Here is a 12839-nt window from a genome sequence, read left to right as displayed (position 1 = left end):
GTTTAACAAAATATATATAAGCAATGGATAAACATGGATGGATCTCATAAACATTACGTTGAATGAAAGAAGACAGACTCAAAAAGGTATATACCATACTGCATGATTCCAACTACATGAAACTCTGGAAAAGAAATTCTAATCTTTCTAAGAATAAAGCAGAGAGTAATTGCCTGGGGCCAGCAGTGGAGAAAGGATTGAATGGGATGGGGCACATAGGAAATTCCAGAAGAGATAGAAATTCATTGTGTTTTATCTGTAGGGTTGGTGACGCAAGTATATCAATGTATCAAAACTCATTGAAATGAATACTTTAAATGGTTGCATTTTATTTTATATAAATTGAGTTTCTCCCTCGGGAAATCGCCATGGATGGGGTGCCAGGTACAGATGTAGCACACACAAAGCAGCAAATTTGAAGCAGAGAAGAGTTATTTTGGAAATGCTGAATTTGAGATGTTCTTTGGAGAAATGTCTATTCATTTCACTGGCTGGTTTGTGGGTTTTTTGCTGAGTTGTAGAAGTTCTGTATATATACTGGATATCGATCACGCATCAGATATATGATTTGCAAATAACATTGATATAAAAGTCAGGAGAGTTAAGTATTTGGGGAAAATCAGTACTTAGGTGGCAAGTGAAATCGTGAAAGTGGATGAGATTACCCAGGTAGTGTGTGTAGGGCTGAAAATGGAAACTGGGAGCTGGGGGTGGGCAGAGACTGAGCGGAAGAAGCCAGAGGGGTGGGAGAAAGCTAGGGGGTGGGAAGCCACAGCAGTCAAGGGGTATTTCAAAAAGGAAAGGACTGAAAAGTGCACATTAAATGTAGCCATTAGTGACCTGGTGACAGCAGTTTCAGGGCAGTAGTAGTAGCAAAGGTCAGACTGCAGTGGGTGGAGGGGTCAAAGGAATACAAAGAATCGTAGACATTTCAACAAGTTGTTCTGGGACAACTGGATAGGCATATGCAAAAGAGTGAAGCTGGACCCTTACTTTACACCATATGCAAAAATTAACTCAGTACTTTAATGTAAGAGTCAAAACTATAAAACTATTGGAAGAAAACATAGGGGTTCATCTTCATGACCTTGGATTTGGCCTTGGATTCTTTGTTACTCAAAAGCATGACTAACAAAAGAAAAATATAGTCAAATTGGGCTTCATCAAAATTTTAAACTTTTGTTTTTTAAAAGACACTGTCAATAAAGTAAAAAGACAACTCAGAGAATGGGAGAAAATATTTGCAAATCATACATCTGATAAGGAACTTGTATACAGAATATATAAAGAACTCCTACTCAACAGCAACAAAAACCAAACAACTTGATTCAACAATGGGCAAAGAGGGGGCGGAGTCAAGATGGCAGACTAGGAGGACATCGAATTCGCGTCTCCTCACAACTAGGGCACCTACCAGGCACCAGAGGGGGACCACAGACACCTAAGGGGATGGGAGGGACCCCCAGCAACCGGGTAGGATGTGGGGCTTGGGGGAAGTGAAGGGAGAGGAGAAGCGGAGGTGGGATGGGACTGGCCCACCTAAGGGGTGGCTGGGGGAGGGGAAGGGATCCTGCACCTGAAGGGGGAAATTGGGGGACTATTGGGAGGGCAGAGGATCAAAAGGGAGCATGGCCAGGTTTCCCCTGCCCACTTGGGCCCCCGGGAACCTGCTGAGATCCCCGGCCTGATCCTCTGCCCACCGAGGCCCTCTCCAGCTGTGCGGGTCCTGAGGGAGTGGGAGGGACGGAAGGGGGAGCAAAATATAGGCCGGACCTACAGGATGGGCACCCCTGAGGGGTGGCTGGGAGAGGGGAGGACTTCCTACACCCAGTGGGACCCACCCATGGTTAGGGGTTCAGCATCGATGGGTGAGACCCTGGGGGAGATGGCAGGGGAGGGGCATGAAGGAACAGAAGGGAATGGGGCTAGTGCTTTCCCGGTCCACTTAGGCACCGGGGAACCTGTAGCGCTCCTGGGCCTAATACTCTGACCTTGGAGCCCAAGCCCCACCCCTACACCCCCACCCAGGGCCCCACCTCTACATTCGGAGACCCCCTCTGAGACCCCCTCCAATTTGCTGGGCCTAAACGCCACCCACACACCCTCACTCAAGTCGCTACCTCCAAACTCAGGAACCCCACACCCCAGAGGCCCTCCTTTCCACATGCTGCCTCTCCCCTTCTGCACGGGTCCTAAGCAGAGGCCCTGCCCACACTTGAGCATTTCACTGCCTAGGCCCTGCCCCATGCTCAAATGTCACACCCCCACCCACCTAGGTCCCCCCCCACCCAAAACCCTGCCCCTGCCTAAGTTCCAGCCCCCGCCTAAACCCCGCCCCCATAGCCAAGGCTTTTTTTTTCCCTCTTTTACATTTTCCTGTTTTACCTTGTTGATTCATTGTTGTTGATCCTTTTATATTTTTATTTTTCCTAAAAAATCTTTTATTTTTCTAATTTTATTTTATTCTTTATACTTTGTTATTGTTCTCTCCTTCTGGCTTGTTTCCCACCCCACCCCCTTTTTTTTTTCTTTTTTACTGTTGTGGCTTTATTTTACCATGTTGCAGTTGTTTCAATTATAGTTTTATTTTTCCTAATATAATTTTTATCTTTCTAATTCTATCTTGTTTTTTTATTCTTTGATATTGTACTGCTCCTCCTTTTCTTTCTTCCTTTTTTTTTTTTTTCTTTTTTACTGTGCCACGAAGGTTGTGGGATCTTGGTTCCTGGGCCAGAGGTCGGGCCCGAGCTCCTGTGGTGGGAGCTCCAGGTCCAAACCACTGGACTAACAGAGAACCGCAGACCGCATGGAATATCAATCGGAGTGAAGCCTCCCAGAGGTGCTCATCTCAGCACCAAGACCCAGCTCTATCCAACTGCCTGCAAACTCCAGTACTGGACACCTCCAGCCGAACAACCAGTAAGACAGGAATACAGCACCACCCATCAAAAAAAAAAAAAAGAAATGACAAAAAAATATGTTCCAGGCAAAGGAGCAAGGTAAAAACCTACAAGACCAAATAAATGAAGATGAAACAGGCAACCTACCTGAAAAAGAATTCAGAGTAATGATAGTAAAAATGATCCAAAATCTTGGAAACAGAATGGAGAAAACACAAGAAACATTTAACAAGGATCTAGAAGAACTAAAGAGCAAACAAACAATGATGAACAACAAAATTACTGAAATTAAAAATACTCTAGAAGGGATCAAAAACAGAATAACTGAGGCAGAAGAACGGATAAGTGAACTGGAAGATAAAATGGTGGAAATAACTGACAGGGAGCAGAATAAAGAAAAAAGAATGAAAGGAATCGAGGACATTCTCAGAGACCTCTGGGACAACATTAAACGCACCACCATTCGAATTGTAGGGGTCCCAGAAGAAGAAGAGAGAAAGAAAGGGTCTGAGAAAATATTTGAAGAGATTGTAGTCGAAAACTTCCCTAATATGGGAAAAGAAATAGTCAATCAAGTCCAGGAAGCACAGAGAGTCCCATACAGAATAAACCAAAAGAGAAACAGGCCGAAACACATTTTAATCAAACTATCAAAAATTAAATACAACGAAAAAATATTAAAAGCAGCGAGGGAAAAGCAACAAATAACATACAGGGAATCCCCATAAGGTTAATAGCTGATTTTTCAGCAGAAACTCTGCAAGCCAGAAGGGAGTGGCAGCACACATTTAAAGTGATGAAAGGGAAAAAACTAAAACCAACATTACTCTATCCAGCAAGGATCTCATTCAGATTCGACAGAGAAATTAAAACCTTTACAGACAAGCAAAAGCTAAGAGAATTCAGAACCACCAAACCAGCTTTACAACAAATGCTAAAGGAACTTCTCTAGGCAGGAAACACAAGAGAAGGAAAAGACCTACAAAAACAAACCCAAAACAATTAAGAAAACGGTAATAGGAACATACATATTGATAATTACCTTAAATGTAAATGGATTAAATGCTCCAACCAAAAGACATAGACTGGCTGAATGGATACAAAAACAAGACCCCATATATATGCTGTCTACAAGAGACCCACTTCAGACCTAGGGACACATACAGACTGAAAGTGAGGGGATGGAAAAAGATATTCCATGCAAATGGAAATCAAAAGAAAGCTAGAGTAACAATTCTCATATAAGACAAAATAGACTTTAAAGTAAAGACTATTACAAGAGACAAAGAAGGACACTATATAATGATCAAGGGATCAATCCAAGAAGAAGATATAACAATTCTAAATATTTATGCACCCAACAGAGGAGCACCTCAATGCCATAAAAGGGGAAATTGACAGTAACACAATCATAGTAGGGGACTTTGAATTTTTTTTTTTTATTATCTTTCGACAAACCCATATGTCAAGGGCTGACTTTCAATAGATTGCACCGAGGGAGTTGCTCTGTCACATAGGAAACCCTGACCCAGAAGCAGGTGGTCTATGAATGGTTTAGCACCAGGTTCTCCACGAACGTGCGGTGAATAGTAGGGGACATTAACACTCCACTTTCACCAATGGACAGATCATCCAAAAAGAAAATAAATAAGGAAACACAAGCTTTAAATGACACATTAAACAAGATGGACTTAATTGACATTCATAGGACATTCCATCCAAAAACAACAGAGTACACTTTCTTCTCAAGTGCTCATGGAACATTCTCCAGGATAGACCATATCTTGGGTCACAAATCAAACCTTGGCAAATTTAAGAAAATTGAAATACTATCCAGTATCTTTTCCAACCACAATGCTATGAGACTAGATATTAATTACAGGGAAAAAACTGTAAGAAATACAAACACATGGAGGCTAAACAATATGCTACTGAATAACCAGGAGATTACTGAAGAAATCAAAGAGGAAATCAAAAAATATCTAGAAACAAATGACAATGAAAACACGACGATGCAAAACCTATGGGAGGCAGCAAAAGCAGTTCTAAGAGGGAAGTTTATAGCAATACAACCCTACCTCAAGAAACAAGAAAAATCTCAAATAAACAACCTAACCTTAAACCTAAAGCAATTAGAGAAAGAAGAACAAAAAACCCCCAAAGTTAGCAGAAAGAAAGAAATCATAAAGCTCAGATCAGAAATAAATGAAGAAAACAATAGCAAAGATCAATAAAACTAAAAGCTGGTCCTTTGAGAAGATAAACAAAATTGATAAACAATTAGCCAGACTCAAGAAAAAAAGGGAGAAGACTCAAATCAACAGAATTAGAAATGAAAAAGGAGAAGTAACAACTGACACTGCAGAAATACAAAGGATCATGAGAGATTACTACAAGCAACTCTATGCCAATGAAATGGACAACCTGGAAGAAATGGACAAATTCTTAGAAAAGCACGACCTTCCGAGACTGAACCAGGAAGAAATAGAAAATATAAACAGACCAATCACAAACACTGAAAATGAAACTGTGATTAAAAATCTTCCAACAAACAAAAGCCCAGGACCAGATGGCTTCACAGGCAAATTCTATCAAACATTTAGAGAAGAGCTAACACCTATCCTTCTCAAACTCTTCCACAATATAGCAGAGGGAGGAACACTCCCAAACTCATTCTACGAGGTCACCATCACCCTGACACCAAAATCAGACAAAGATGTTACAAAAAAAGAAAACTAAAGGCCAATATCTCTCATGAACATAGATGCAAAAATCCTCAACAAAATACTGGCAAACAGGATCCAACAGTACATTAAAAGGATCATACACCATGATCAAGTGGGGTTTATCCCAGGAATGCAAGGATTCTTCAATATACACAAATCAGTCAATGTGATACACCATATTAACAAATTGAAGGAGAAAAACCATATGATAATCTCAATAAATGCAGAAAAAGCTTTTGATAAAATTCAACACCCATTTATGATAAAAACTCTCCAGAAAGTAGGCATAGAGGGAAACTACCTCAACATAATAAAGGCCATATATGACAAACCCACAGCCAACATTGTTCTCAATGGTGAAAAACTGAAACCATTTCTTCTAAGATCAGAAACAAGACAAGGTTGCCCACTCTCACCACTATTATTCAACATTGTTTTGGAAGTTTTAGCCACAGCAATCAGAGAAGAAAAAGAAATAAAAGGAATCCAAATTGGAAAAGAAGAAGTAAAACTGTCACTGTTTGCAGATGTCATGATACTTTTTACATAGACAATCCTAAAGATGCTACCAGAAAACTACTAGAGCTAATCAATGAATTTGGTAGAGTAGCAGGGTACAAAATTAATGCACAGAAATCTCTTGCATTCCTATACACTAATGATGAAAAATCTGAAAGAGAAATTAAGGGAACACTCCCATTTACCATTGCAACAAAAATAAAATACCTAGTAATAAACCTACCTAAGGAGACAAAAAACCTGTATGCAGAAAATTATAGGACACTGATGAAAGAAATTAAAGATGATACAAACAGATGGAGAGATATACCATGTTCTTGGATTGGAAGAATCAACATTGTGAAAATGACTATAACCTCCAAAGCAATCTACACATTTAATGCAATCCCTGTAAAACTACCAATGGCATTTTTCACAGAACTAGAACAAAAAATTGCACAATTTGTATGGAAACACAAAAGACCCCGAATAGCCAAAGCAATCTTGAGAAAGAAAAATGGAGCTGGAGGAATCAAGCTCCCAGACTTCAGACTATACTGCAAAGCTACAGTAATCAAGACAGTATGGTACTGGCACAGAAACAGAAATATAGATCAATGGAACAGGATAGAAAGCCCAGAGATAAACCCAATCACATATGGTCACCTTATCTTTGATAAAGGAGGAAAGAGAATACAATGGAAAAAAGACAGCCTCTTCAATAAGCGGTGCTGGGAAAACTGGACAGGTACTTTAGTCTTGCTTGAAGGTAAAGAATGTGGACTTTAAAGATGTAAGAGGCACCATTACAAGTCACTAGGAAGAGCCTCAAAGAGCAGCTTCTTTGGGCAACAGACAAAGAAGAGACTAGAGTTGTGTGCTGTGGTGTGGGTGTGGTTGAATTGTTCACTGGAGTCACCAGTCAGCTTGGGACGCGTGTGTGACTCCAAAAATTGCTGTTTGAAGATGTGAGAATACAGTGAAGCTCGTTGTGTTCATAATGTACTCCACAATGGCCAGTCCAATTGCTATCCATTTTTTTTTATCTAGAGGCTTAATTGAATGATGTGACAAAATGATGTATGAGAATTAAAACAGTGAAATTCTTTATTTCTGGGTGGAAAGATATACCAGATTAGCTTTATCTGTTTAAAAAAAGACAAAAGTTATCACCAAAACCCCATTTCCCATCTTGCACTGTTTGGATTGAGCTTGGGGGAAGAGATGTTTTTCTTAACTGTCTACTTTGTTTGAACACTTTTTCTGTGGTTCAAGTGCTGTTTTGTGTGTTGGGACCAAACAGTTGCCAATAAACTTTAAAAGCAAGCATAAAAAAAACAAAAAAAAACAAAAAAAAAAACCAATGGGCATAGAAAACAAATGAGCAGAGGATCTGAATAGGCATTTCTCCAAGGAAGATATACAAATAGCCAATAAGGACATGAAAAGATGCTCAATATCATTAGTCATCAGGAAAATACACATCAAATGCACAGTGAGTGCCCTGTTCATGAAGGAACAGGGTAGGCTGTTCCTGTTCACTGGAAGACTTAATACTGTTAATATGTCAATAACACCCCAAAGCAATCTACAGATTCCATGCAATTTTCATCAAAATCCCAATGGTGTTTTTTGCAGATAGAAAAAAACATCTAAAATTTATATGGTCTCACATACTCAATTTCAAAACTTACTACAAAGCTATAGTAATCAAAAAAATATGATACTGAGTCATAAAGACAGAGAAATAGACTGAAGGAATAGAATGGAGAACCCAGAAATAAACTCTCACATATAAGGCCAAGTGGTTTTAGACAAGGGTGCCATGACCATTCAATGGGGAAAGTAAAGTGTTTTCAACAAGTGATGTTGGGAAAACTGGATAGCAACATGTAAAAAATAAGTTGGACCCTGTATATAAAAGTTAACTCAAAATGGATCCAAGAGCTAACACTATAAGTCTCAGAAGGGAACACTTCATGATAATGGATTTAACAATGATTTCTTGGACATGACACCAAAGCACAGAAAACAAAACAAAAGATAGATAAATTGGACTTCATTAAAATTAAAAACTTTTGTGCATCAAAGGATACTATCAACAGTGAAAAGGCAACCATGGAATAGCAGAAGATATTTACATATCATATATCTGATAAGGGATTGATATCCAGTATTTATAAAGAGCATCTACAACTTAACAACAAAATCAAACAACCTGATTCAAAAATGGGCATGGGACTTGAATAGACATTTCTCCAAAGATATACAAATGGCCAATAAACACATGAAAAGATGCCCAACATCACTAATCATTAGGGAAATACAAATCAAAACCACAATAAAATACCACTTCACATCCATTAGAATGCTACTATTGAAAAAAAAAAAAAGAAAAGAAAAAGGGGAAATAACGAGTGCTGATGAGGATGTGGAGAAATTGGAACCCTTGTGTAATTGCTGGTGGGAATGTAAAATGGTACAGCCACTGTAGAAAACAGTATGGTGGTTCCTCAAAAAATCAAACATAAAATTACCACATAATCTAGGAATTCCACTTTTGGGTATATGCCCAAAAGAACTTAAAGCAGGGACTCAGAACAGATATTTGTACACCCATGTTCATAGCAGCATTATGGTGGCTGCCAGGCACTTGGTGTGGGAGTGGGGCGGGTTGGTGAATATGGGGAGTTAGTGTTGAATGGATAAAGAGTTTCCCTCGAGGAAGATGAAAAAGTTCTGAAGATGGACGGTAGTGGTGGTTGCACAACACTGTGAATGTACTTAATGCCACTGAACTGCACACTTAAATATAGTAAATTTTATTTATATTTTACTATAATTTAAAAAGTGGGAAAACCACTCTAGAAGAAAGTTATTGTCATTTCCTATTTCACATATAAGAAATAGAGCCTCTGTGAGACTGATTTTAACAGTAAGGACACTCAAATTCCAAGTATCAGAAGCCTCATCTAAAAATATATAAAAGTAAACCCACCCCAAAGAAAAACCATCATCAGATACCACTTCCCACCCATTAGGAGAGTTATGATCAAAAGGATAATGTAGAGAAATCAGAACCCTCATACATTGCTGATGGGAATGTAAAAGTGCAGATGCTTTGAAAAATAGTCTGTTTAATGGCAGTTCCTCAAATGATTAAACCTAGAGTTACCAAAAGACCCAATAGTTCCATTCCTGGGTATATAAGAAGAGAAATGAAAACACAAATGCTTATATCAGCATTATTCATAATAGCCCAAAGTGGAAGCAACCCAAATGTCCATCAGTGGACTAAGGGATAAAACAAAATGCAGTATTTATCCATGCACTGGAATATTACTCAGCTCTAAAGAGGAATGAAGTACTGATACATGCTACAGCTTGGATATACCTTGAAAACATTATGCTAAGTGAAAGAAACCAGACACAAAAGTTCACATATTATAGGATTCCATTCATATGAAAGTCCAGAATAGAGAAATCTATACAGATAGAAAGTAGATCAGTGGTTGTTTAGGGCTGGGGTTGGGGGAGGGATGGGAGGATAGGGGATGAGAGCTAATGGGTATCAAGGGTTTTGAGATGATGAAAATGTTCTCATTTTTTTCTCAGCTTTACTGAGGAATAATTGACAAATAAAATTGTATCTATTAACAGGGTACCACATGATGATTTGACATAGTATACTGTGTGAAATCAGGTTATTTAATACAGCCATCTCCTCACAGTTACTGTTTTTTGTAGAGACAATGCCTAGGGTCTACTCTTCAAAAATCTAGAGTACACACACATTAACTATAGTCACCATGCTGTACACTAGATTCCCAGAGCTTATCCATCTTACAACTGAAGATTTGCACCCTTTGACTGGAATCTTCCCATCTCCTTCACTCCCCGGCCCCTAGTAACCACCATTCTGTTCTCTTTCTATGAGTTTAATTTTTTTTTTAATTCCACAGATAAGTGAGATCATGCGGTATTTATCTTTCTTTGTCTGCCTAATTTCACTTAGCATAATGTCCTCTAGTTTCATACATGCTGTTGCAAATGGCAGGATTTTCTTTTTTCTCATGGCTGAATAATGTTTTTTGTGTATGTGTATTTTCTGTCACACCTTCCTTACACTTAGTTTGCTTTTATATCTTGGCTATTGTGAATAATGCTACAATAAACATAGGAGTGCAAATATCTCTTTGAGAGACTGATTTCACTTACTTCAGATATATTCCCAAATGTGGGATTGTTGGATCATACGGCTCTATTTTAAATTTTTTTGAGGAACCTCTATACTGCTTTCCATAATGGCTGTACCAGCTTACATTCCTACCAACAGTGCACAATTTCTCCACAGCCTGGACAACACTTGTTATCTGTTGTCTTTTTTTATAAAAGCCATATTAACAGGTGTGAGGTGATATCTCATTGTAGTTTTGATTTGCATTTCCCTGGTGATTAGTGATGTTGAGCACTTTTTGTGTACCTCTTGGCCATTTGTATGTCTGCTCTGGAAGAATGTCTATTCTGCCCATTTTAAAATTGAATTATTTGTTTCTTTGCTATTGAGTTGCACAAGTTCTTTATATATTTTGGATATTAACCCACCAGATATATTGTTTACAAATATTTTCTCCCATTCCATAGGTTGCCTTTTCATTTTGTTTCCTTTGCTGTACAGACACTGTTTAATTTGATGTAGTCCCAGGTGTCTATTTTTGCTTTTGTTGCCTGAGGTTTTCGGTGTCATATAAAAAAATCATTGCTAAGACCAACATCAAGGAGCTTTTTACCTATGTTTTCCTCTAGGATTTTTACAGTTTCAGGTCTTACATTCTAAGTCTTTTATCCATTTTGAGTTAACTTTTGTGAATGTTATAAAATAGGGGTCCAGTTTGATTCTTTTGCATGTAGATATCCAGTTTTCCAAACACCATTATTGAAGAGACTATCCTTTTCCCATTAAGTATTCTTGGCACTCCTGACAAAATCAAGGTTTATAAAAGGCTCTCAGATCTGTTCCATTGGCCTGTGTCTACTTTTAATACCAGTACCATACTTTAGATTTGTAATACAGTACTTTGAAATCAGGAATTGTGATGCCTCCACCTTTGTTCTTCTTTCTCAAGACTGCTTTGGCTATTCAGTCTTTTATGATTCCAAGCAAATTTTAGGACTGTTTTTCCTATTTCTGTGAAAAATGTCATTGGAATTTTGATAGGAATTGCACTGAATCTGCAGACTGTCTTTGGTGGTATGGACATTTTAACAATATTAATTCTTCCAGTCCATAAACATGGGCTATCCTTCCATTCATTTGTGTCTCCCTCAATTTTTACATCACTGTCTTATAGCTTTCAGCATATATATCTTTCATCTTCTTGGTTAAATTTATTCTTAAATATTGTTTTTAATGCTATTGTAAATAGAATTGTTTTTTAAATTTCTATTTCTGATAATTTGTTGTTAACATATAGAAAAGCAACTGATTTTTGTCTATTGATTTTGTATCCTTCAACCTCATTGAATTCATGTATTAGTTCTAACATTTTTTTTTTTTTGGTGGAGTCTAGGGTTTTCTATATATAGAATCATGTCATTTGTAAACAGACATTTTTACTTCCTCTTTAAGAATTTGGATACCTTTTATTTCTTTTTGTTGCCTAATTACTCTAGCTAGTACTATGTTGAATAGAAGTGGTGAGAGTGGAAATTCCTGTCTTTTTCCTGATGTTAGAGAGAAAGCTTTCAGATTTTCACTGTTGAATATGATGTTAGCTGTAGGCTTGTCATATATGGCCTTTATTATGTTGAGGTACATTATTTCTATCCCTTATTATTGAGAGTTTTTAATCATGAAAGGACGTTGAATTTTGTCAAATTCTTTTTCTGCATGTATTGAGATGATTCTATGATTTTTATCCTTCATTCTGTTAATGTGATGCATCTCATTGATTGATTAGAGTATGTTGAATGAACCATCCTTGGTTCATATTCATATATTCTTTAGGGATATTGGCCTGTAGTTTTCTTTTCTTGTAGTGTCCAAGAAGGCTTTGGTATCAGTGTAATGCTGGTCTCATAAAATAAGTTTGAAAGTGTTCCCTGATCTTCAATATTTTGAATGTTTGAGAAGGGTTGGTATTAATTTTTCTTTATATATTTAGTAGAATTCACCAGTAAAGACTATAGGTCTTGGGCGTTTCTTTGTTGGGAGGTTTTTGATACTGATTCAATCTCCTACTCGTTAGTCTGTTCAGATTTTCTATTACTTCATGATTCCATCTTGGTAGGTTATATGTGCCAGGGATTTATCCATTTACTCTAGGTTATAAAATTTGTTAACATACAATTCTTCATAGTAATCTCTTATGATGCTTTTTATTGCTGTGTTACAGTTGGAATATCTTCTCTTTCATTTCTATTTATTTGAGTCCTCTCTCTTTCTTAGTCTAGCTAAAGGTTTGTCCATGTTTATGTTTTAAAAAAAATCAGATCTTAGTTTCATTGACCTTTTCTATTGACTTCCTGGTCTCTATTTCATTTATTTCTGCTCTGATCTTTGTTATTTCCTTCCTTCTGCTAACTTTTAGGCTTAGTTTGTTTTTTTTTCTAGTTCTTTGAGCTGTAAAGTTAGGTTGTTTATTTGAGATCTATTTTTTCTTAATGTAGACATTTATCACTATACATACGCTTCCCTCTTAGAACTGCTTTTGCT

Source organism: Balaenoptera acutorostrata, chromosome 21, assembly GCF_949987535.1.
Source record: "Balaenoptera acutorostrata chromosome 21, mBalAcu1.1, whole genome shotgun sequence".
In the NCBI taxonomy this organism is placed as follows: Eukaryota; Metazoa; Chordata; class Mammalia; order Artiodactyla; family Balaenopteridae; genus Balaenoptera; species Balaenoptera acutorostrata.
This window is presented reverse-complemented; position numbering follows the sequence as displayed.